Source organism: Ursus maritimus, unplaced genomic scaffold (genome assembly GCF_017311325.1).
Source record: "Ursus maritimus isolate PB19 unplaced genomic scaffold, ASM1731132v1 scaffold_1, whole genome shotgun sequence".
Lineage (NCBI taxonomy): Eukaryota > Metazoa > Chordata > Mammalia > Carnivora > Ursidae > Ursus > Ursus maritimus.
The window spans coordinates 69,485,815-69,512,262 of NW_024423343.1; the positions used below are offsets into that span (position 1 = coordinate 69,485,815).

Consider the following 26,448-nt stretch of genomic DNA (forward strand, 5'->3'; position numbering starts at 1 on the left):
TTTTTGGCAGAGATCCCCCCCCCAATCCATAATGTGGCTGATAACTAGGAGCAAAAACATCAGCTTTGACATTTTTGTGTCATTTCTTGTGATTCTGTTACTAGTATTATACTCTATCTTGGTCTGTTTGGGTTGCTGTAACAGAATACCATAGACTGGGTGGTTTATAGACAATAGAAATTTATGTCTCCCAGTTTTGAGGCCTGGGAAATCTAAGATCAAGATGCTGGCAGAATCCAAGTCTGGTGAGAGCCAGCTTTGTGGTTCGTAGACTGTAGCCATCTTACCATGTCATAACATGTTGGAGGGAGCAAGGGAGCTAAGAGGCCCCAATCCCATTCATGAGAGCTCTACCCTCATGACCTAATCACCTCCTAAAGGCCCTGTCTTCTAATGTTAACACATTGGGAGTTTAGAATTTCAACATAAATTTGGGGGGTACACACACATTTGCACCATAGCATATTCAATCATGATTTTTTTTTTTTTTTTTTGCTAGAAATGTTTTTAAGCCCCTCTTGTGAAATTTAGTTTAAAATAGTTAATAATACTCACTTTGCCATTGGCCTGTATATTGTGATTCTGGACAATATGCTGACCAAATGAATAAGGATATCACTATGAATTCTTCTACAGTGTGGAATTCACTTCCTACAGGATAGCTTGGGTATCATAAGTGATGCACAGTTGTCTAACATTCAGCCCTGGGGGTGGTGCCAGTCTCAATCCGCACATAAAAAACTGGTGTTAGTAGTTAGAAAAATTTTCTTATTTTTTCCCAATGAAAATTAGACACTTCATGGTTTTTTCCTGCGCTTAGATTATTTAGCCTTTTGCGTTTATGTATATCTCCCTAAGATAGAGTGGCTAAAGATATTAAATCTTTACTTATATTTGAAAAACTGGTTTCGTATTAAATTTTAAACTTTACATATGTTTTAATTTTTAGTTTTAGATATGTGCATCAACTATTCTATTTAAAATAATTGACTTTCTTGTAAATAAAGTTGAGCAAAGTCACAAAACTAAGCAGGGTTTCTCAGAGGAAAATTACTCACCTAGGGGACATCTTCAAATATGTAGGATGTTTTGATTTTTCACAATGATTTAAGGGAGCTACTGACACTGAGAGGACAGGACCAGCCAATGTAATCATCAGCACGGTTTGAAGAAGCCTCATCCCGATTAAGAATTGTCCGGTCCAAGATATTAGTAGCGCCTGTAAAACACTGGGCTAAAATCTTATTTTGGAGTTGTTATTTCTTAAGATGACTCATAATTAATTCATAGATGTGTCTAATACTTTTTATACTGTAGATTAAAATTAAAGCTTATTCAAATATGTTTATATAATGACAGGTGTATATATCAAAGATATTTTCCTTTTACTGGCAATTTTAATTTTTTTTGATCACGCTATACTGCATACCATTCATTGCAGCATTGAACAACTACTGTTGGTACTTCATTTGGCTAGGTGCTGAGAGTGTAGAGATCCATAACACTGTTACTTTTCTCTCTGTTCACAGGCTAGCAGGGAAACAGTCAAGTAAATAATTACAGTAAAGTATGATAAGTACATCAGAAGAATTAGATTTAATGTAAAGAAGTAGCTCTGAGGAGATGGGAAATATTTTAGGGAGAAAGTCAGCATATTGTTATACCCTGAGGGCAAGGACTGCATTTTATCATCTAAAAGTTACATGTTTGCAACATAGCACTGGACCTTAAAATTGGTAATATAATCATAGTCAGTACTTATTCATGATTAAACAAGTTGAAATCTTCGCAGATTTTTAAAGAACTAGTTGAAGTATGTTCACGTGGGCAAAGTGGTAAAGTATAGTGCTAGCAAATAATGTTGGAAGATCAGACTAACAAGTGATGAAGAAACTTGCGGGTGATGGGACATCACTAATGTGGGCTTTCTTAAAGTTAAGTTTTTAGAAAGGAGGAGAGGGACATAAGATTTAGTCAGATTCCAGTTTTAGAAACGTATCTCTACTGGCATTGTGGATGATGTAGTTGAAGGAGGAGAGGGATGCTATCTTAATAATGAACTTCAACATGTAAAACATTGTAGGATCAAAATTTTAACTGAACATCTAAATTCAAGGTTTTTTCCCCTAATATTTCAAGTTTTATTTAAATTTTAGTTAACATATAGTGTAATATTAGTTTCAGAAGTGTAACTTAGTGATTTGTCACATATACATAACTCCCAGTGCTCATCACAAGTGCCCTCCTTAATACCCATCACCCATTTAGCACATCCCCTCTAAATTCAAGCTTTTATACATTAATTTATATTATTTAGTTTTAGAGCTTATATTATGCCAGTCTATTTTATGTAGAATAATTTTAATTTTTCAATATATTTTTAGTTATCCTTATGATATGTGATTAAGTTTTTTAATGTTCAAAATGACCAATTCAGGGGCCCCTGGGTGGCTCAGTCGATTAAGCATCTGCCTTTGGCTCAGGTCATGCTCTCTCTCTCTCTCTCTCTCAAATAAATAAATAAATAAATAAAATCTTTAAAAACAAAACAAAATGACCAATTCATATATACCAGTAGTATTTGGATATGTAACAGGGAGAATAATTATTGATCTCGCTTAATTTTTTTTAAGTAAGAAATTTATAAGCTTGAAGTTGATGAAGTGGTTTCAACTGAAGATTAGTTAGCCCTTTTTTTTTGAGAGAGAGAGAGTGCATGAGCAGGGAGGGGCAGAGGGGATCTTAAGCAGGCTACACACCCTGCACAGAGCCCAATGTGGGGCTCCATCTCCAGAACCTGATATCATGACCTGAGGGCAAGGCAGGTGCTTAACCAACCGAGTCACCCAGGCACCCCAAAAAGATTATTTTTAAGTAAGCCTTCGGGCAGCAAGCAAGTCACAGCTGACAGAACTTCTGGTAAGAGAGATGGGGAAAACTTGAAAGAAGTTTGCTGCGGTTAAGCACAGGGACAAAGTCCTAGTCATTTATTTATTTTTATTTTTTTAAAGATTTATTTATTCATTTTAGAGAGAGAAAGAGGAGATCGATGAAGAGTTGGGGGAGGGGAGAGGACGAGGGAGTGAGAATCTGTAGCAGACTCCCCGCCTAGTGCAGAGCCCAGTCTGGGGCTCCATCTCATGACTTTAGTTCATGAATTGAGCTGAAATCAAGAGTCAGACGCTTAATTGACTGAGCCACCCAGGTGCCCTAGACTTCATCATTTAATGAGGGCATCACTGTATTACAGTTATAAAACTAATATGTAGGAAATATCTAAGTGATTTTGTTCGATGATTCTGAGTATCAGGAAAAAGACAGACTCTTACTTATTTAAGGAGAAAGGGAAAGTATGTTAACCATCTTATCTAGCGTATTTCTAGTATGTATGCTTAAATTTTAAAAAATGACTTCTAACCATTGTTTGCCAGATTTACAGTAACAGAAACTTATCCAGTGCAGTTGGAGGTGATAGCTATTCAATCAAATGGTTAAAATGGGAAATCATTACAAAGATATATATATGCACATATGTACATATACATGTAAACATTTAATAACCCAAAACTTTCGCATTTATTTGTGATCTTTTAAAAAAAAAATCTGTTTATGCGGGGGCGAACTTGTACTTTTTATTTGAGGATGGATTCTTTAAGTGGAAATCATTGTGTCTTTACTGAACCCACCCCTCCAAAATAGAAGTTTCCTATCAGATTCTTTAAAGAGAAATAACTTAGACTCTTACAAAGCTTTCTGGGTGCAGAGTCCGTGTATATTTTTATGATGTCTTCTGTCAGTATGTATGCTTGTCTGCTTATCTTACGTAGTCTAATTAACAGTAACTTTAAGAAAACATTTTTATCAAATTTTTCAGAAGCATTCCATTTTCAGGGAAATAACCTTTCTTTTTGCACTCATTTCATTATGTTATAATTAATGAAATTACACAAAAACAGTATCAAATATTACTAGCCTTCTTAAAAAAAGATTTTAGTTTTATTTGAGAGAGGGAAGGAGAGCGCGCGCGCACTAATAGGGGGAGGGGCAGAGGCGGAAGGAGAAGCAGGCTCCCCGCTGAGCAGGGATCCTGACGCTGGGTTTGATTCCAGGATGCTGGAATGTTGACCCGCGGCCGGCGGAAGGCAGATGCTTAACCAGCTGAACCATCCAAGCGCCCCAAGTATTACTAGCCTTAATACATTTCAGAACAAACAAGATTTCCTAGGCATGCAAATCAAATAGTGGGAGTGAAAATATAATGGCCAACTGGAAAGAGAAAGAAATAATTGCCAATAAGATTTTTGCCTTTGCAAAACTTTTTTGTTCCATGTGCCTAGTGTTTATCACCCAATCCATCATCAAATTAAATTTTGTTTGAGAGATATCTCAAAGAGATCTGCCCGAAAGTAGTTCTGGGGGTCAATCCCAGTACAGTCACCTTTCTGCTCTCATACTCCAGCCTGGGGTTTATTAGATGGATATAATTTCTTTTGTTTTCCTATAGTTGCTTCGTATTACTCACATCTCCCTTTTGCATCATCATATTTCCCTTTCTTGGTTTATTACCACAACATACTCGGAAAAAAAGATCCTTCTTTTCATTTCCTTCATTATTGCCATAAATTCTCTGCTTTTCACTCAGCAGAGTTTTATTTGCTACGTATAATGTAAGAGTATTATACATATTATATGTATATATTTATTATACGTAGCAAATAAAACTCTGCTACCGTTCTTTTTTTTTTTTTTTTTTTAAGATTTATTTATTTGAGAGAGAGAGAGAGAGCACAATGTCAGGAGGGGAATCCAAGCAGACTCCGCGCTGAGGGGGGAGCCTGCCGTGGGGCTCAGTCTTCTGACCCTGAGATCACAACCAGAGCTGAAACCAAGAGTTGGACATTTAACCGACTGAGCCACCCAGGCCCCCCTCTCCTACCGTTCTTTCTTCGTCTGGCTTTAGTCATGCTTTTGCTTGGGAACAACTCCACAAAACTGTTCTTGTCAGTGTCCCTGATGACCTCTGTGACTTAAGTTAGTTCTCAATTCTCACTTTCTTGACTAGACCTGTTACATTTAACGAAGTTTATTACTCTATCCTTCTTTAAACTTTCTTTCCCTTTCCCTTCCACAGTTTTGTTATTTTGTTTTTCCTCCTAGTTTTCTATTTTCCCTTTCTTTGCTGGTTTCTCTTCAAGTCTCCACCCATGCCCCAGGCCTTACTCCTTGCACAACTTCTGTTCTTTCACTATAACTGTCTTAGGGAAATAATCCAACCCCCTGTATTTAGATGGCATTGAAATGCTAATGACTCCCAGTGTTGCTTATTCCATTTTTAAGCAGTCTTTTTCTATTGAGGTGTAAATGATGTATAACATATTTAATGATATAGGTGTAATCGATGTATAACATATTTAATGATATTTATATATGATGTGAAATAATCACCCCATTAAGTCTGGTTAACATCTGTCACCACACATAGTTAAAAGTTTTTTTTTTCTTGTGATGAGAACTTTCAAGATATATTCCCTCAGCAACTTTCAAATATGCAATATAATTTACTATCTGTGTTACCATGCTTTATATTACATCATAAGTGGAAGTTTGTAACTTTTGACCTCTTCACCCATTTCACCTATTCCCCCACTCCTGTGTCTGGTAACTGTCAATGTGTTCTCAGTATGTATGTATGTATGTATGAGCTGCGTTTCTTTCTTTTTTTTTTAGATTCTGCATATAAGTGAGATCATATGGTATTTTTCTTTCTCTTACTTATTTCAGTTAGCATAATGCCCTTAAGGTCCATCCATTTTGTCACAAATGGCAATATTTCTATTTTATGGCTGAGTAATACCTCATTGTACATATATACATTTTCCTTATCCATTCATCCATCAATGCACACTTTGGTTGCTTCTTGACTATTGTAAACAATGCTGCAGTGAACATATATATCTAGGGGTGAGAGTTAGTATTTTTTATTTTCTTCTAATAAATACTCAGAATTGGAATTGCTAGATCATATGGTAGTTCTATTTTTCATTTTTGAGGAACCTCCACACTGTTTTCCATAGTGGCTGCACCAATTCACATTCTTAACCAACAGTGCATGAGGGTTCCTTTTTCTGTACATCGTTGCCAGCGCTTGTTATTTCTTGTTTTTTGATAATAGCCGTTCTAACAGGTATGAGGTGATACCTCATTGTGGTTTTGATTTGCATCATCTTGATGATCATTGATGTTGAGCACCTGTGGATCATCTACATATCTTCTTGAAAAAAATGTCTATTCAGATCCTCTGCCCATTTTTAAATCAGATAGTTTCTTTTTTTGCTACTGAGTTGTAGGAATTCTTTCTATATTTTGGATGTTAACTTCTTATCAGATATATGATTTGCAAATATTTTCTCCCACTCAGTAGGTTGCCTTTTTTTTTCTTTTCTTCTTTTTTTTTTTTAATGATGGTTTCCTTTGCTGTATAGAAGCTTCTTAGTTTGATTTAGTCCTACTTGTTTACTTTTACATTTGTTGCCTTTGATTTTGGTGTCAAATCCAAAAAAATGATTGCTAAGATCAGTTGCAAGGAGCTTACCACCTATGTTTTCTTCTAGGAGTTTTGTGGTTTCAGGTTTTATGTTCAAGTCTTTAATCCATTTTGAGTTGATTTTTGTGTATGGTGTAAGATAGTGATCCAGTTTCTTTCTTTTGCAGGTAGCCATCCAGTTTTCCCAATACCATTTATTATAGAGATTGTCCTTTCCCCATTGTTTATTCTTGTCTCCTTTGTCACAAATTAGTTGATTGTATATGCATGGGTTTATTTCTGGGCTTTCAATTTCGTTCCATTGATCTTTGTGTCTTGGTTTGTTTTTATGCCAATACCATACTATTTTGATTACTATAGTTTTGTAATATAGTTTGAAATCAAGAAAGTGTGATGCCTCCAGCTGTGTTCCTCCTTCTCAAGATTCCTTTGGCTATTTGGAGTCTTTTGTAGTTACATACAAATTTTAGACTTTGTTCTATTTCTGTGAAAAATGCTATTGGAATTTCAATAGGGGTTGCATTGAATGTGTAAGTTGCTTTGAGTAGTATGGGCATGTTAACAGTATTAATTCCTCTAGTTTGTAAGCATGGAATGTTTTCTCCATTTATTTGTGTTGTCTTCAGTGTCTTATAGTTTTCAGTGTGCAGGTCTTTCACCTCCTTGATTAAATTAATTCCTAGGTTGGTTGGTTTGTTTCCTTTCTGATGTAGTTATAAATGAGGTCGTTTTCTTTTTTTTTTTTTTAAGATTTTATTTATTTATTTGACAGAGATAGAGACAGCCAGTGAGAGAGGGAACACAAGCAGGGGGAGTGGGAGAGGAAGAAGCAGGCTCATAGCGGAGGAGCCTGATGTGGGGCTTGATCCCAGAACGCCGGGATCATGCCCTGAGCCGAAGGCAGACGCTTAACTGCTGTGCCACCCAGGCGCCCCAATGAGGTCATTTTCTTAATTTCTCTTTGTGATAGTTTGTTATTTGTGTATAGAAATTAAATAGTTTTTTGTATATTGATTTTGTATCCTATAACTTTACTGAATTTATTTCATTATTTATTACTTCTAGTAGTTTTTTGTTGGAGTCTTTAGGATTTTCTATTTTTAGTATCTTGTCATCTGCAAACAGAGGCAGTTTTACTTTTCCATTTCTGATTTGGATGCTTTTTATTTTTCTTTCTTGCCTAACTGGTCTGGCTAGAGCTTCCAATACTATGTTGAATAAAAGTGGGGAGAAATGTCGTACTTGTCTCTCTCTTGTCTTGTTCCTGGTCTTAGAGGAAAAACTAGCTTTTCACAATTGAGAATGAGGTTTGCTGTGAGATTGTCATATATGACCTTTATTATGTTGAGTTACATTCCTTTTATACCCATTTTGTTGAGAGTTTTTAATCATAAGTAGTTGCTGAATTTTGTCAAATGCTTTTTCTACATCTATTGAGATAATCATATGATTTCTATCCTTTATTTTATTAATGTGGTGTATTACATGACTGATACATGGATGTTGAAGCATCCATGTATCCCAGGGATAAATCCCACTTGATCATGATGTATGATTCTTTTACTATATTGTTGATTTTGGTTTGTTAATATTTTGTTGAGGATTTTTGCATTTCTGTTCATCAGATACATTGGCCCGTAATTTTGTTGAAGTGTCCTTGTCTTACTTTTTTTTATCAGGGTAATGCTGGTCTCATAAAATGAATTTGGGAGTGTTCCCTCCTCCTCTTCTATTTTTTGGAAGGGTTTAAGAAGGATCTTTTCTTTTTTTTTAATGGAATAAATTTATAAGCCTGGAGTTTTTCCCCTCTGAACTCAAGCTCTCATACCAACTGCTTTTTTGGCACCTATACCTACAGTTTATTAGGCATCTCAAATTTAACATTCTCAATGTTAAAGTTGGAGGACTGATATTACCCAACTTTAAGATATACAGTAAACCTACAGAAATCAAGACAGTGTGATATTGGCACAAAAATAGACAAATAGATCAATGGAACAGATTGGAAAACCCAGAAATAGATCTACATCAATAAAATCAGTTGATCTTTGACAAAGCAAAGCAATAATAAAATGAAGAAAAGATAGTCTTTTCAGAAAATGGTGCTGTAATAATTGGACCTTCACATGCAAAAATGAATCTAGACACAGATTTTACATCCTTTATAAAAACTAACCTAAAATGAATCACAGACCTAAAAATGAGAAAGCAAAACTATAAAACTTGCAGAAGATAACATAGGGTAAAACCTAGATGACCTTGGGTATGGTCATACCTTTTAATTTTTTTTAAAAAACATTTTATTTATTTATTGGACAGACACAGCGAGAGAGGGAACACCAGTAGGGGGAGTGGGAGAGGGAGAAGTAGGCTTCCCGCTGAGCAGGTAGCCCGATTTGGGTCTTGATCCCAGGACCCCGGGATCATGACCTGAGCCGAAGGCAGACACTTAATGAGTGAGCCACCCAGGCGCCCTGGTCATCCCTTTTTAGTTGTAACACTAAAGCCGTGATTCATGAAAGAAGTAATTGTTAAGCTCAACTTCATTAATATTCAAAACTCTGTCTGCGAAAGACAATTACAAAAGAATGAGAAGACAAGACCCAGAATGAGAGAATATATTTGCAGAAGACACATCTGATAAAGGACCATTATCCAAAGCGAGCAAGGAACTCTTAAAACTCAATAATAAGAAAACAAACAACCTAATTTTAAAAGGGGCCAAAGATCTTGATAGCTCACCAAAGAAATCATTATGGCAAATAAAGACTTGAAAATGCTCTACATCATATGTCATCAGGGAAATTCAAACTACAACAACGAGATACTACTGCACAGCTATTAGATTGTCCAAAATCTGAAATAATGACAACATCAAATGCTGGAGAGAATGTGGAGCAACAGGAATTCTCATTTATCGCTGGTAGGAATGCAAAATGGTACAGCCACTTTGGAATACAGTTTGGCAATTTCTTACAAAACGAACCATGTTCTAACCATACATTTTAGCAATCATGCTCCTTGGCATTTACTCAATTAGTTGAAAACTTATGTCCATGAAAAAGGTTGAAGTTTCATTCAGGATTACCAAAACCTAGAAGGAACCCAGATCTCCTTTAGTAGGTGAATGGATAAATAATCCAGAAATGGACTGTTCCTCAGTATTACAATGAAATAAGTTATCAAACTATGGAAAGACATATGAGGAACCTTAAATGCATATTACTGAGTCAAAGAAGCTAATCTGAAAAGGCTACGACTGTATGATTCCAAGTATATGACATTCTGGAAAACGCAAAACTGGGGATAGTAAAAAGATCAGTTGTTTGCCAGAGGTTCGAAGGGTAGGAGGGATGAATTAGGTGCAGCACAAAGGATTTTTAGGGTGGTAAAATTACTCTGTATGATATTCTATTGGAAGATGCATGTCATTATATATTTGTCCAAACCCATAGAATGTATAATATCAAGAGTGAACCCTAATGTAAAGTATGGACTTGTATGATAGTGATGTGTAGTGTAGGTTCATAAATTTTAATGAATGTGCCACTTTGATGGAGCATGTTGTTAATAGGTATGCGTGTGTGGGGCCAGGGAAATCTCTACCATCCTATCAATTTTGCTGTGAACCTAAAACTGCTCTAAAAAATAAAATCTGTAAAAGCAAGCAAGCAACCAGTCAACCAGCCCATATGATTTAGAGTTTATGCAGGGGCCTAAAAGGCCCCATGTGATCTTTCTTATAGCTCCTTACCAGTCTCATGTCACTTCTTACTACATTTCCTGTAGTTTACTCTGGGCCAGCTACATTAGACTCCTTGGTGTGTCTTGTATACATAACAGATAAACTCTTGCCTTAAAACATTTGCATTTGCTTTTTCTTCAAATAACCTTATGGATTGTTCTCAGCTCTTTCAAGCCATTACTCCAAAGTATTCTTTTGCAGAACTCTTTCCTTTCACACCCTAACCAAAATTACAAACCCTCCACCCTGCACTCCCTATCCCTTTTTTTGTTGTGTTTTTTCCCTTCCCACTTAAGGCTTTCAAATATTTTTATTGTAGTTTTCTCTCCTAAAGAAGGCAAGAATTATTTTTTGTTTTTCTTTCTATGGATGAATAACATCTAAACAGCACTTGGCACGTAATAGACCCTGAATATGTTTTTTGTGTGGGTGGAATAAATGAATCTCATTTTACTATTACAATTGATTGTCTTTATTACGCTTGACTCTAAGCTTCTTGAGAGGCAAGTGCTGCAACTTCTGTGTCTGTTTCTTCAGTATTTAGCACACATGGTTGTATTACATCTGTTCAATTTATAATAGAATATACTTCTCATTTTATACAGGTATAATCATGACAGAATTACACATTGGAATTTTTCCCCTTATGTTTATAGGTACTTTTTTGGTTGCTATGTACTCTACACTATTTTGTTAACTTTCAAAATTCTTATGAAATGTAGGCAATTCATAAAATAGATAACATTAAAACATTGTCTTGAGTTGATATTTAATCATTTCTTTATCTGTTGATTATTTTGAGCATTTAAGTTTTTTAACTTGTATTTTTTTAAAGATTATATTTATTTATTTGAGAGTGAGCAAGAGAGAGAGTACAAGCGGGGGGAGTGGCAAAGGGAGAGGAAGAAGCAGGCTGTCCGCCAAGCAGGGAGCCCGATGTGTGGGGCTTGATCCCAGGATCCTGAGACTGTGACCTGAGTGGAAACCAAGAGTCAGATGCTTAATGGACTGAGCCACCCAGGTGCTCCCAGAAAGATACATTTAAGATCTTTTAAAGATACATTTAAGATCATTTAAAGATACACTTAAGTCTATCAGTTAAATATATTCCCCTTTGACTCTGCCAATTGCTATTTCTAGAATCACTCTTAAAAAGTTTGCTGTGTATTCTTTTAGACCTTTTTATATGCATATGACTACATATATATACGAAATCTAAATTAACAAAAACTAGTTAATATATGTATTATTCTGTAGTTTATCTTTTTTATCTTGTGTCCCAGAAATCTACCATATCAGTATATAAAATGTTTTCTTTGTAAAAATCACTCTATGATGTATCTTTTAATTATTCCTCTATTGACAGACATTTAGTTCGTCTAATTGTGAGAAATGGTGGGTTATACAAAGTTTAATATTTTCTTTTCTGCAGTACAGTGCATTATGATTCTTCAGAGAAGGTAAATGGTGTGAAGAATTTCCTGAACTTATTGTATCAATAGAACCTTTATTTTCATGGAGCATATAATTCTTCCAAAGAGCATGTCGTATCATTGATGCTCCATTAAATATATTTGGAGCTCTAGTCAATCTTCTTATTTTACTTATAATGAAATTGAGACTTGAGTAAGTGGAAAATTGGAACATACTCTCAGTTTCTTGACTGTTTTTCCATGTTACTCCTGATGCTTTGATTTTAGTCTTCATTTAGTACTTTTTCCTGAATTCAAATAGGAACCTTATGTACTAGGATTTTTTATAAGGGAAAAAATAGTTTTCATGTGTTGATACTAGGAAAAGTTAATGCTTGCATGTTTTTAGGGTTTTCTTTATATCAACATGCGATATCTTGGTAGGTAATTAGTGACAATCCTTCTTTCTGGAGGTAAGCACTTTAACATTGTACTAAATTAAACTTTCTTCTTTGTAAGTATACATACATACATTTATAAATACAAGGCCATACTCTATTGACTTGTAATTTTCCCTTTTACTCAAGAAAGTATGTTTTCTTCTCATGAATATAGAAAATATAAATCACTTCTTAATGACTACAAAGTCATTTTATGGATATACTGTAATTTAATTAATGCTCATTAATAGACATTTGGATGGGCTCAAAGTTTTCCACATTATGAATAGTTCCCACTTGAACATTTTTGTAGATTTGCCTTTACGCTCTTGTGATTATTTTTGTAGTGTAATTCCTGAAAGAGAAATTGCTGGATCAGAATTTTGGTACTTGTTGCCAAACGGCTTTCCAAACAATGGTAGCAATTTATACTCTCTCTAAAATTATATGAGAGTGTACTTGCTGCCACATCTTATTCAATTCCGGGTACTTTTTTTTTTTTTTTTAAATCTTTGATATTCTGGTGCATAATGATGACTCAAGATTGTTCAAATTTATATGTCTTTGATTATTAGTCAGATTTAATATATTTCTAGGTAATGGCCACTTTTTTTAAATGTTAACTCTACACCCAACATGGGATTCAAACTCACAACCTGGAGATCAAACATTGCCTGCTCCACTGGAAACTCTTGGTTTTTTTTTTTTTTGTTTTTGTTTTTGTTTTTTTTCTGTAAATTTTCTGTTAACATTATTATGCTGTTAGAGGACTTGGCATATATTTATTTCATCCTTAATATAGGATCTATATCTGTTCCATTTTACAGTTGAGGAAGACCTCTTATGCTCAGTACCAGGAGGTCTGCCAAATTCTTGGATTGGTGGCTCATATCCATCAGGTCATTCAACTTTAGCATTGGTCTCATCCCCAGTAGCTTTTCCAGGATACGACCTTCACCATGAAGCTTCATGAGATTTCCCAATTCAAACTTGGGCTTCTTCAGCATTTTTACTTTTCTAACAAAGACATCATGGAGTGGATAAATAGACTAGAAAGCCTTTTCTGTGTCTTTTCTGATGGTGTCTGGATTCAATTTATTGACCACTTCTTTCAAGTCATTTGTCTGCACCTCTTGGGTCATGATTTCCATCACCTTTTTCCACATTTGGCAGACCTACTGGTGCTGAGCGTAAGGTCTTCCAAATCTGATTGTTGTGGTTTTTAGTAAAACCAACACAAAATAGACAAAGTAACCATCTTGACATCAACATGTGTTTCAGTCATGGTCTGCTGTTTTTTGACCGTAGAGCACATTTTGTCATAGGTAAGAACGATATCAAGGAAATTAGTCAGTTTTTGCCCTGATCTTCCTCAGTTCTAAATGCAGCGGCATCATTCTGCAGATCAGCATGGCTCATTTCAAAAACACGACCCTTGAGGCCATCAGATGTGACTTTGGTGCCTTGAGTTCTTGTGACTAGTGTTTGTTTTTCCAATATTTCTTATATTGAACATCGCTGGTGCTTTCACATCATACCAATCTTTCTTAGAAAATAAATCAACCACTTTCTTCTTGCCTTCCTTTCTGCCACCTTTCTTAAGGCTCTTGTTCTTGCTGACTGTCATGGCACTGCTCAAGTTGCTGAAAGGGTTTCTTTCATATTCTTATTTCTTCCTCAGTTCTTCAATTTTAATCACTAACTGTATAAGTTTTGATATTTCTTAGGACAGACCTCTCATCTTTGCTCACTTATTTCAGAATTCTTCTATTAGTTGTTTTTTCAGGTATATTTTGACCACTTTTGTCATTTTCAGAAATTAATCCGTTGAGTTTCGACTGGCGTTGGACTAAATTAACATATTTTAATTCATCCTGTTTTTATTTCATTTTACAACATATAGAGTGAAATTTTCCTGGGAGTAGAAAGTAGTCATTCATTCTTGTTTCCTGGTGTATGTTTTCTTCAATGATCTCTCACATACTGGGTTTATTTCATGACTTTTAAAGGCAAAATTTTTATCCAGCTTTTTCTTCTGGTTCAGTCATCTTCCATATAAGGGCAGATTTATAAAGACCTACTATTTGCTTAAGAATATACAGGTAGATTCTTCTTGACTTCTTTCCCTGTTTATCTGGGTACTATTTTGTATCTTGAAGGCTTTGATAATACAAGTTTATTCAGTCACTTAGTTCCTCATTCAACAGCCTGAGAGGATAGGGAGGGAACTGGATCTTTGTTTTTGTTGATTGTTATTTTGTTTTCTTTGTGACCATTGCATTCGTATGGAGGCTCATACCTTTGGAAAAACTGGCTGCCCAGGCCCCAATTCTATTTTTACTCCCACTTTATTTTATTTTTAAGTAATGTCTACACCCAACGTGGGACTCACAACCCCAAGATCAAGACTTGCACGTTCCAGAGCCAGCCAGGTGCTCCTTTACTTCCACTTTGGAGTACCTACTTGGTGAGAGATAATTTTGAAAATTTGCTCTGCTGTCTAAGGGCATTTTATCTGATAAGACTGTGTATGCATATATGTTCCCAACCCCTTACCACCCCTACAAACAATTACAGCCTCTGTTGCTATTATTTTATAGCTGCGAAAAATCCCTAAGGAGATTGGTGTTTATCTTTCCTATAATGTTTCTCCTTCTATATTGCCACCTTGAGAGATTCTCTCTCCAACCACACCCCAAAATCAGAGCAAGCACTGACCACTCTTTGGAATCTGGGTCAGAGGTGAATGCTGAGGAGTGGCTGTGCTCATTCTCTTTTAGCTGTTCTTCTGCAACAATGAATGTTTTTTGATTGGTTGCAAGGGTAAGAATATCCCCGTGTAGTGGACCAATGTTTTCCATGGCTCTCTTCAGTCTTCATTCCTTATTCCTAACACATTTGATCCTTTACTTTATTGGTTCTAGATTATAATTACAATGATTCGGGCTAAAAAACTTCTCAGTGAAGAGCTTATCTTGAAGAGTCAGGGGACACCTGGGTGGCTCAGTCGGTTAAGCATCTGCCTTCGGCTCAGGTCATGATCCCAGGGTCCTGGGTTTCAGCCCCACGTCAGGATCCCTGCTCAGTGGGGAACCTGTTTCTCCCTCTTCCTCTGCCCACTCCCTGCTCATGCTCTTTGTCTCTCTCTAATAAATAAATAAAATATTTAAGGGAAAAAAAAGAGTCAGAACTGATGTATATTATAGTATTATTTACTGTTTGCTCTCCTGTTGGTTCTTCTATACCTGACCCAAACAAAAAGCTTTTATTTTTTGAAATCTTTTATCTTTTTAAAATTTTAATTCCAGAATAGTTAACATATAGTGTCATATTAGTTTCAGGTGTACAAATACAGTGATTCAACACTTCCATGCATCACCCAGTGTTCATCACAACAAGTGCACTCCTTAATCCCTATCACCTATTTCCCCCATCCCCATCCCCACCCATCTCCCCTCTGGTAACCATCAGTTCAAAACAAAAAGCTTTAAAAAATCATTGTCTGATTCATTGTTTTTGGTGTAGTAGAAATTTTGGAAGTAGAACATATTTGCTCATTGTGGAGCAGACAAAATGAAGTGCCAGTGTGCCAATGGTTCTATGAGGTATCTAGCTGGTATTATAGAGATAATTTTGATGATTTAGATGCAGTAGTATGTAACCCAAAATACTGCTGCTTTGGGTTCTGCATAACAACTTTTCATATTTCTTTTCATTTGCTCCTGTGACATGACCAAGAGAAGTCCTTCCCATTGTTTAGGTTTGGGACATTTTGGAATTTAAGTCCTTTGTAGTCTGTCACTTTGGTGTCTATATAATGTTGGTAAATCTAATCTGTCTGTAAGCTTCAGTTTCCTTTTCTGTGATGATACTTGCTCTATGTACCTCATTGATATATTAAGTAATATGAAAAAATATAAATTATCTTTATAAATTGTAATTTCAAATAGATAAACAAGATTGTGCTAGGATACTATAAAGTAATTACAGGAGACAGTGTTCAAGTTCTATCAGAAGATTCTTTTCCTACCTGCATTAAGCCCTTACATGAATATAAAGTCTAATTTACCTTCTTGTAACATATATTGTTTATAGAGTTTATTAATGATTATATAAGGCAAAAACCAAGGTTGGTATATAATGTGAGAAAGCAATGCTATTTCAGCAGTCTAAATATGATTTAGCATAAATACATTAATATTGTGGGAATGAGTTTTTGTCTGAATGTATAACTTCTAATATACTAAAGCTTAGACTTTTGTCCAAACTTAATATAGAAATGGATGAAGAAAAGGATTCCAATTCATATGTTCATAATTTGTATTAACCATATTAGCATACTTCCTTCTCACCATTATAAAATAAGACTAATAATAATAAAAATAATAATGATAAAAATTACAACTGAAAGGAAAATTAAGATTAAAAAATAATGAGGGATACTTGGGTGGCTCAATCAGTTGACCATCCAACTCTTGACCTCAGCTCAGGTCTTGATCTCAGGGTTGTGAGTTCAAGCCCCTCATTGAGCTTTGTACTGGATATGGAGCCTATTTAAAAAAAAGAAAGAAAAAAGAAAAGAGAAACATAAAATAAAAAGTCTACTGAAAAATTAAAACAATAAAGCAGCAAAGAAGAAAATAAATCAGAAGTAAGGTAAAATAATTTTAAAAGGATAGAATAAAAATAAAGCACTGATAGAATCTGGCAAGTATCAGACACAGAAGTTGACGTTTTATTCATTCTGCTGTTATTGAATTATGTTTGTCAATCACTACACTGGCTGAGTCAACAGAAAACCCATTCATTTTGACCCATGAAATGTTAGTCAGCAAGGACTGAATTCAATGATGCAAAAAAATGTTTTCAGCATTTATAATATTAATAAGCATTGCTAGAGGTAATTTCCCACAAGTTCTGAATCTTTTTTTTTTTTTAAGATTTTATTTATTTATTTGACAGAGACAGAGACAGCCAGCGAGAGAGGGAACACAAGCAGGGGGAGTGGGAGAGGAAAAAGCAGGCTCATGGCGGAGGAGCCTGATGTGGGGCTCGATCCCAGAACGCCAGGATCACGCCCTGAGCCGAAGGCAGACGCTTAACCGCTGTGCCACCCAGGCGCCCCACAAGTTCTGAATCTTAATCAAAATTACTGACCAGATACAGAACATCCTGCTATAACTGACCCCATTATATTTATCCAGTTTCATGACACTTCACAGTTTAGGTGTGATAAACTGACAGTGCTTTGAAATTACATGTGTTTTTGTATTTTACTTTTGTAAGTTACATGTTAATAATTTCTTACATTTCTTAGTGTTATGAATTAGAATTCCATATGTAGCTTCTACCTATTAGGCACAATTTTTAACTCTTTATTTACATATAATTTCAAGCTGGAAAAAAGCTGCAAGAATAAGAACAGTAGAACACCCAGTATAGCTTTTATCCCTTTTTCCAAATTCACCTTTTTCTTTTTCATTCTGAACCATTTGAGAGTGATGGCCCTTTACCTCTAAATGTTTTGGTGTGTATTAAGAATAAGGGTACAGTTATCATCTTCAGAAAAATCTAAAGTTTACAAAACTCTAATCTCCTGTGCATATTTTAATTTTTACTAGTTGAATGGTTATTGTCCTTTGTGGTTTTTCCTCCATTCAATACAGAATCCAGTCCAGGATCAAGCTTTGCAATTAACTGTCTTTGGTTTCCTTTAATCTATAACTTCTCTATAGCTTTTCTTTATCATCATTAACATTGATGTGTTTGAAGAAAATATCCTCCCCCACTTCTTTTTAATTGAATTCCCCTAATTTAGGGTTGTCTGATATTTCCTCGTAGTTAGATTCAGGTTATGCATTCCAGGCCAGAATACTACAGAATACTTGCATTGTAAGTGATCACCTTTATGTTCCATTCTTTGCAATTAACTCATTGAACTTTCTTTCTGCTTTACTCTTTTACTTACTAGTTGTACTGCACACAATCAGGATGTTGTTAACAACATGTTGTTAACAAATGTCTTTAAAAGAACACATGGTGTTATGGGGATGGATGGTGTTGATGGCTGCACAAAAATGTGAATGTACTTAGTACCACTGAACTGCACACTTAAAACTAAGATGGTAAATTTTATGTTTATTTTAATACAACTTAAAAATGGGAAAGAAAAAAACATATGGTAGACCTAAGTTTTATATTTTTTACGAACATAATTAGGGACTAGTTGCCTGGAAAAAGTCCTATACATATAATACATCCTTTAAAAATACTTAGTAATTGTTTTATAATTATTAACATCATTATTTTAATTAGTAGATAATGTAGTACAGAAATAAATTTTATTCTGTGTATGACTTGCTTTTCATATGATGGTGTACTATTACTTTCGTTTGCTTCTCATCTACCACCTCGCACCTTGCAATTTGGAGTTTTAGTCCTCAGCGTTCTTAAAATGTTTTGATATTTTCTCATGTATCAGGATAAAAATCAGCAAAAGTTATTTGATTAATAAATTGCTGTACTTTAAAAAAAGAAGTTATCCTGGGGCACCTGGCTGGCTCAGCCTGTAGAGCATGTGACTTTTGATCTCAGGGTTCTAAGTTCAAAATCCACATTGGCTGTAGAGATTACCTAAAAATAAAATCTTAAAAAAGAAAAAGAAAAGGTTAATATTCCTGTCTTATCAAAATGCATATGAAATATAATAAATTCTAATGATTGGTAACTTACATTTTCACTTGGCCTATACTATATGGATATGTGGAATAGTATTAGCAATGAATCTTGGCTTTTTGAGTCAAAATTATGAATGCTCATATATAAAATGAGTTATGAATTCCCATTTATAAAAATATTTTTATTACATTTTAAAAAGCTGTCTGTTGGTCCTCTATCTTAAAGAGAATTTTAGATCCAAATGATTTGCTTACTCCCTGAGATACTAGGGGGTAATATTAAGAGTAGAGCTCCAGGGGCGCCTGGGTGGGTAAGTTGGTTAAGCGTCTGCCTTTGGCTTGGGTCATGATCCCAGGGTCCTGAGATGGAGCCCCACCTTGGGCTCTCTGCTCAGCGGGGAGCCTGCTTCTCCCTCTCCCTCTGCCTGTCGCTCTGCTTACTTGTGCTCTCTCTATCAAATAAATAAATAAAATCTTAAAAAAAAAAGACTAGAGCTCTTGGGGTGCCTGGGTGACTCAGTTGGTTAGGCGTCAGACTCTTGGTTTTGGCTCAGGTCATGATTTCAGGGTCATGAGACTGATCTCTGCATCTGGCTGTGTGCTCCATACAGAGTCTGCTTGTCCCTCTCTCTCTGCTCCTCCTTCTTCTCGCAGGTGCTCACTCTCTCTCTCAAATAAATAAATAGACAAAATTCTGGAAAAAAAAGAGTGGAACTCCTGAGGATAGTAATGTCTAAATAATTTCCAGAATCTTAAGCTGAAAGAACCAGTGGGTCTGATCCACAATGGTTGCTTTGGCTGTACAATCTATAACAGAGATTTGAGGCTGTGTCTGTGCTAGGGGCTAGATTCATTTCATTAATTAAACAAATAATTATTTATTGAACACCTATTATGGATTAAGCATTGAGGAAACAGTGATGCACAGAACACATTTCCTGCTCTCAAAAAGTCGGGAATGATTACTCACTCTAAATACTCACTTGAAAGAGCAGGTGATTATTGTAAAGCTTAGACTTCAAAAATCAGAGTGATCCAGTAGAGGTTCTAGTTCTATTATTTAAGTGTAGGGGTATTACAAAAAGTAGATTTTTGTTTTTTAATAAATTCTAACCGTTTTCAATAAAGCCTGAAGTTACATAATAATTTTGAAGTTTAGCGTTTGGAAGACCTAAGTGGGTTTTTATATATCTTCTTTAAACTGTGTCAGTTAGTTAATCAAATCAAAGGATTTTCCCATTCAAATATTGGTCTTCAGAATCCTCTACATTTTAATTATGGTATCTTTGAAAAGAGATGTCTTCTAGAATAGAGATAACTTTAAAAGTTGCTAATAGAAACAAAATATTCTTTTGTATAAATTTATTATGGTTTCAGAGATTTATCTGTTCTATTTTTTTTTAAAGATTTCAATTTTTAAGTAATCTCTACACCCAACGTGGGGCTCAAACCTATAACCCTGAGATAAGAGTTGCATGCTTCACTGACTAAGCCAGCCAGTCTCCCTCAGAGATTTGTTTTTTATTATTATACAATGGTCTAATTCTTTATAGGGCAGAGAAATTCAAGTAGAATGTTTTGGAAATAGACATTATTAAATGTATTCAGGGAACCTGTCTAAAATGGCACTGTTTTGAATCTTTCTATAAATTGCTTCCATGCAATCCAATTACTTTTTTTTTTTTTTTTACTGGCAGTTGTATCACTCATTTATAATAAACTGAATTTAGTACATTATCCACAATCAAGATTCCAAATCTTTTCACTTTCTTTTTTTTTTCTTTTTAATGATTTTTTATTATATTATGTTAGTCACCATACAGTACATCCCCGGTTTCCGATGTAAGGCTCGATGATTCATTAGTTGCGTATAACACCCAGTGCACCATGCAATACATGCCCTCCTTACTACCCAACCAAATCTTTTCACTTTCTTAAACCTCCAACCTCTCCTTAGTCCCTTGCAATGTTTTTTAAAACTTAAAAATAATGTCTAAAACATTGCAAACATACAATGAAATAATACAATGAAAATGTTTATACTGTACCTACCACCTTGCTTTAATAAATGTTAAGTTTTTGCCACATATGTTTCAACTTACTTTACACAAATAAAAATAGGTACACTCGAAACCTCATGTATACTTACCCAATCCCATTCTTTCTCTTTCTTCTCTCCATAGAAGAGAGATTTATGTTAATTACTCCTAAGAAAGTGTACATTTTTGTACCTTACATGTATATGTTATGCAGTATTGTTTGGCATGTTTTAAAACCTTTTATAGCATTATACTGTATATATCATTTGCCAGCCTGCTTTTATCACTAATCTTTGTTTTTCATATTTATCTATGTTTATTCATGTACTGTGAGTCATTCATCCTCATTGCTGAACAGTATTTCATTTTGTGAATATAATACAGTTAATTTATCTGTTCTCCTAATAATGGATATATAGGGTGTTTATAATTTTTCACTTAGTGTCAAAAGAAACATTCTTCTACTTGTCTTTTTATGCATAGCTGTGGGAGTTATAAAGAGTATATATGTAAAATTGGATTTGCACCTTGAAATGATTATCTAATGACAAATTGCTCTCTGATGATTGTACATTAACATTCCATAGTCCATAGGTCTGTGTTGTAACTTGGGGCAGCCGTGACCTCATGGCTGCCAGAAGACCACACCCACCTGTCCCTCAGTGTATCCCCTTCACTGCTTCCAAGTGCCCCCTGGGCCCCGATGTCTGTATATCTGGAGAGTGGGTTCTGGGAGCCACTGTCCCTGCCATGGATCGTTGGCTTTTCTGGATAACATCATTACGTAGGGGGTAGTTGCAATAATAAAATGCATGCAAGTTTCCATATCTTTGATCCTTAATGAATTTGATGTTATTAGACTTAAAATTTTTACCAATCTGACTGGTTATTAGTGATTCCTGATTGTTATTTTTATTTCTCCCATTGCCTGGTTGAATACCTTTCGTATGTTTTACTAGTCGTCTAAGATTCTTCTTTTGTGATTTGCCTGTTCATATTCTTGGCCAGTTTTTCAAACTTAGGTTGTCTGTTATTCTACAGTTAAAGGAATTGGAGCTATCTTCTCTCAGTGCCTTGTCTTTTCACTTTGATTAAAATGTCTTTGTTGTATAGAAATTTAAAAATTGTTAATTTAATCAGTTTTTTCCTTTACGATTATGCTTTTTTTATTTAAAAATCTTTCCCCGTTGTTCCATTGCATAACCCAAAATTTAGTGTCTTAATAACAATAGTGACTATATTTTGTGGTTTCTGTGTGTTAGGAATTCAGACAGGGTTTAGCAGAGTTTCCTTGTTTCTTCTTCCATATGCCTCAGATGGAGTGACTGGAAGTCTGACAGCTGTGGGCTGGAATAATCTGGAGATTATTTTTAATAATCTTTATTCACGTCTTGTGGTTGATGCTCATTGTTGGCTGGAATCTCAGCATGGCTGCCAGCCAGAAATCCTATACACTTAACTTTTTTCATTGATTAGTAATTAAAGGACCATATTAAATAGAAATGGTAACAACAAACATTTTTTTTTCTTGATCATATTGAGAATGCTTCTTCATTTTAATTGTTATTTGTTACCATTAATAATATGTTGTCATGTTAAAGAACTTTTCTACCGTTCAACAAAGTTGGATAAGAGTTTTTAATCACATATTTGAATTTTACTGAATACTTTTTTTGCATTCTTGAGAAGATATTGTAATTTTCTCCTTTTAATTCATTAATATTGTGACTAACATTAATAGCTTTTTGGAAATAGACCTGTCTTTGTGTTCTCTGAATAAAAACTGCTTAGGGGCACCTGGGTGGCTCAGTCAGTTAAGGGTCTGACTCTTGATTTCGGCTCCGGTCATGATCTCGGCAATGGGGATCAAGCCCCACATCAGGTTCTGCAATAGGCATAGAGTCTGCTTAAGATCCTCTCTCCCGATACTCTCTCTCCCTCTCCTTTTGTCCTCCTCATGGTCCCTCCCATCTGCACACATGTGCACGTGCTCTCTTGTGCATGCTTTCTCTCTTTCTCAAATAAATAACTAAATCTTTTTGAAAAACTGCTTAGTCTTGATTTATGAATAGTATTTTAGTATTCTGGATTTGATTTACCCATTTATTTTGGATTTTGCAACTAAAGTGGTTTGGTTTTACTTTCAATATTAATCTAGCTTCATAAAATGAGTCTTTTCCTCTTGATATTTTCTCTTTTCCATGATAAATAAATAAATACTTAATCTAAAAGAAAACAGGTAAAGAGGGAAAAGGAAAAAGATAATACTAATAGAAGACAATGAGCATGATGGTAGATTTAAATACAGTCATATCAATAATTATATTTAATGTAAATGATCTTAATACTTCAATTAAGAGAAATATTTCAGATTGGATAAAAATGTAAGAACCAACTATATGCTATTGAAGAAAAAGTGATTTTAAATATAAAACATGGTAGATTAAAAGTAAAAGAGTACAAAAGATACTTTCTACAAATAATCAAATGAAAGCTGGATTAATTATATTAATTTCAGACTAAGATATCAAAGTAAGATATACTATCAAGGACTACAGAAATTAGTAATAAGGGGTTGCTTTCATCAAGAATTATCAAGACATAAAAAACACTAAAATCACAGGCACCTGAGAAGTAACAAAATAAAATGAAAAACTTTATGTGAAATTTAAAATCTTATGTAAAATAGATAATTTCCTAGAGAAACATGAAGTATCAAGATTGCTTCAGGACTCATAAACCCAGGTAAATGAATAATCAAGAAAGAAAGAGCATCTGCATTTAAAATTACCCTCCCCTAAATAAGAAAAAATAATCTTAAAGGAATGGTTGTAGTTTATATAGACTTTCTTGGTTTTGATGCTATTACTTCACTGTGTTTTGGTTTCCCTTGTTGCTGAGGAATGTCTGTTAGTATTTCTTATGAGGTAATATGCCTTTTTCTCTTTGACTTTTTTTTTGCAATTTCATGTTTATTCTACCTCATGTTCCACAATTTCATTTTCATGATCTTTCTAGATATGAATATATTTTTGCTTATCCTTCTTGGGACACAAAATATACTTTGAATCTGAGAAACTAATTCCTTCCTCTATTCTAACAAACACTCCCTTATTTAACTCTTCAAATGTTGCTTCTTTATAATTTCCTGCACTTCTTTTAGGACCTTCCTATTATATGTTGGAGCTTCTGAATATCTCCTACATGTCTCTTAACTTTTTTTTAAACTAAGTTTATTGATACATAATTCACCTGTAAAATATACCTTTTAAGTAAATACACAATACAGTTCAATGGTTTTTTAAATATATATTCACAGAATTATGTAACCATTACCTCTGTGTAATTTTAGGACCTTTTATCACCTCATAAAGAAATCCCATATATAAACTAGAACTCACTCTCTACTTTCCACTCCTCTGAGCTCTAGAAACCAATAATTTACAGATTTCCCACTCCCACTGGCCCTAGAAACCAGTAATTTCCTATTCTGGAAATTTCATATAAATGAAACTTTACAATATGTGGTCTTTGTGATTGGCTTCTTTCACATAACATAATGGTTTTTTTTAGGTTCACTCATGTTGTAATATGTATCAGTACTTCCTTTCATGTTATTACTGAATAATCTTTCATTGCAAGGCTATACCACATTTTGTTTATCGATTTATCAGTGATGGACTTTTGAGTAATTATGAATATTAAACAGTTACGTAAAATGCTGCTATGAACATTCATGTACAAAACCTGCACACCTATAGATTTTTATGTGATATATGTTTCCAGTTCTCTTGGGTATTAGGAAAGGAATTGCTGGGTGATATGGTAACTCAGTTTAATTTATTGCAGAACTGTTACATATTTTTCAAAGTGGCTGCAGCATTACTAATTGCACCAGCAATGTTCCAAGGCTCTAGTATCTCTGTATCTTCACCAACACTTGTTATTTTCTGTTTCATTTTAGCCATTCTAGGCATGTGAAGTCTATCTCATTGTGTTTTGGATTTGCAGTTCCCCTATGGCTGATGATGTTGGGCATCTTTTAATGTGCTTATTGTTCATTCGTATATCTTCTTTAGATAAATTTTTATTAAAAACCTATTCCCATTTTTTAAAAAGATTTTATTTATTTATTTATTTATTTGACACAGAGAGAGAGAGAGAGAGAGAGTGAGAGAAAGCACAAGCAGGGGGAGCGGCAGGCAGAGGGAGAAGCAAGCTTCTGCTGAGCAGGGAGCCCGATGTGGGACTTGATCCCAGGACCCTGGGATCATGACCTGACCTGAAGGCAGATGCTTAACCGACTGAGCCACCCAGGCACCCCATAAACCTTTTCCCATTTAAAAATGTTACTGGTTTTTAACAAATTGAGTTTTAAGAGTTTTAATATATATATTTCATATAATTTATTTTTTTAAAGATTTTATTTATTTATTTTAGAGAGAGAGAGTGAGCCAGTGGGGTGGAGGGTGGGGGCAACAGCAGAGGGAAAGGGAGACTCTTAAGCAGACTCTACACTGAGTGTAGAGCCCAACATAGGGCTCGGTCTCACAACCCTGAGACAGTGACCTGAGCTGAAACCGAGATTCAGACGCTGCCACCCAGGAACCTCTTATACAATTTTTTTTTTTTTTTAAAGATTTTATTTATTTATTTGACAGAGAGAGAGACAGCCAGCGAGAGGGGGAACACAAGCAGGGGGAGTGGGAGAGGAAGAAGCAGGCTGACAGAGGAGGAGCCTGATGTGGGGCTCGATCCCATAACACCGGGATCACGCCCTGAGCCGAAGGCAGACGCTTAACCGCTATGCCACCCAGGCGCCCCTACAATTTCTTTATCAGATAAATGCTTTGCAAGTATTTTCTTTCATTCTATTGTCTTTCTACTTTCTTGACGGTGTCCCTTGAGGCACAGAAATTTTACATTTAGATACAGCTCATTTATCTATTTTTTTCTTTGGTTGCTTGTGCTTTTGACTTCAATTGCTTTTGCTTTTGACATAATTTTTGCTTTTGACATAATATGTAAGAAATCATTGTCTAATCCAAGGTCAAGAAGATTTACACCTCTGTTTTTTTCTTAGGTTTTTATAAATTTAGCTCTTTTGGGGGGGCTTGTTGATCCATTTTGAATTAGTTTTTGTGTATGGTGTAGGGCAGTGGTCCAACTTCATTCTTTGCACTTGGATATCCTATTGTTCTAGCCCTTCTGTTGAAAAGACACCCTTCCCCTGTTGTAGTATTTTGGCACTCTTATCAATTGACCAGGGGGTGATTGGGTGGCTCAGTCGGTTAAGTGTCTGCCTTCAGCTCAGGTCATGATCCTAGGGTCCTTGGATCGAGCCCCACATCAGGCTCCCTGTTCCTTGGAGAGCCTGCCTCTCCCTCTCTCTCTGCCTGTCACTCTGCCTACTTGTGCTCTTTCTCTGGCAGATAAATAAAAATAAAATCTTTTAAAAAATAACAATTGACTAAAAAGTAAAGGTTTACTTCTTGATTCCCAATTTCATTTCATTTATCTAAATATCTAGCATTACACCAATATCACACTGGCTTTAATTGCTGTCATTTTGTAGTAAGTCTTGAAAAAAA

At 35.0% G+C, this 26,448-nt stretch overlaps 1 protein-coding gene and 1 pseudogene across 1 annotated transcript in view; one reads left to right on the forward strand and one right to left on the reverse strand.

The window, feature by feature from the left end:
* Positions 1-26,448, forward strand: part of BAZ2B (bromodomain adjacent to zinc finger domain 2B) — a 404,062-nt gene that overhangs the window by 140,700 nt on the left and 236,914 nt on the right. The window lies entirely within an intron of this gene.
* On the reverse strand, positions 12,656-13,988 carry LOC103659492 (annotated as a pseudogene).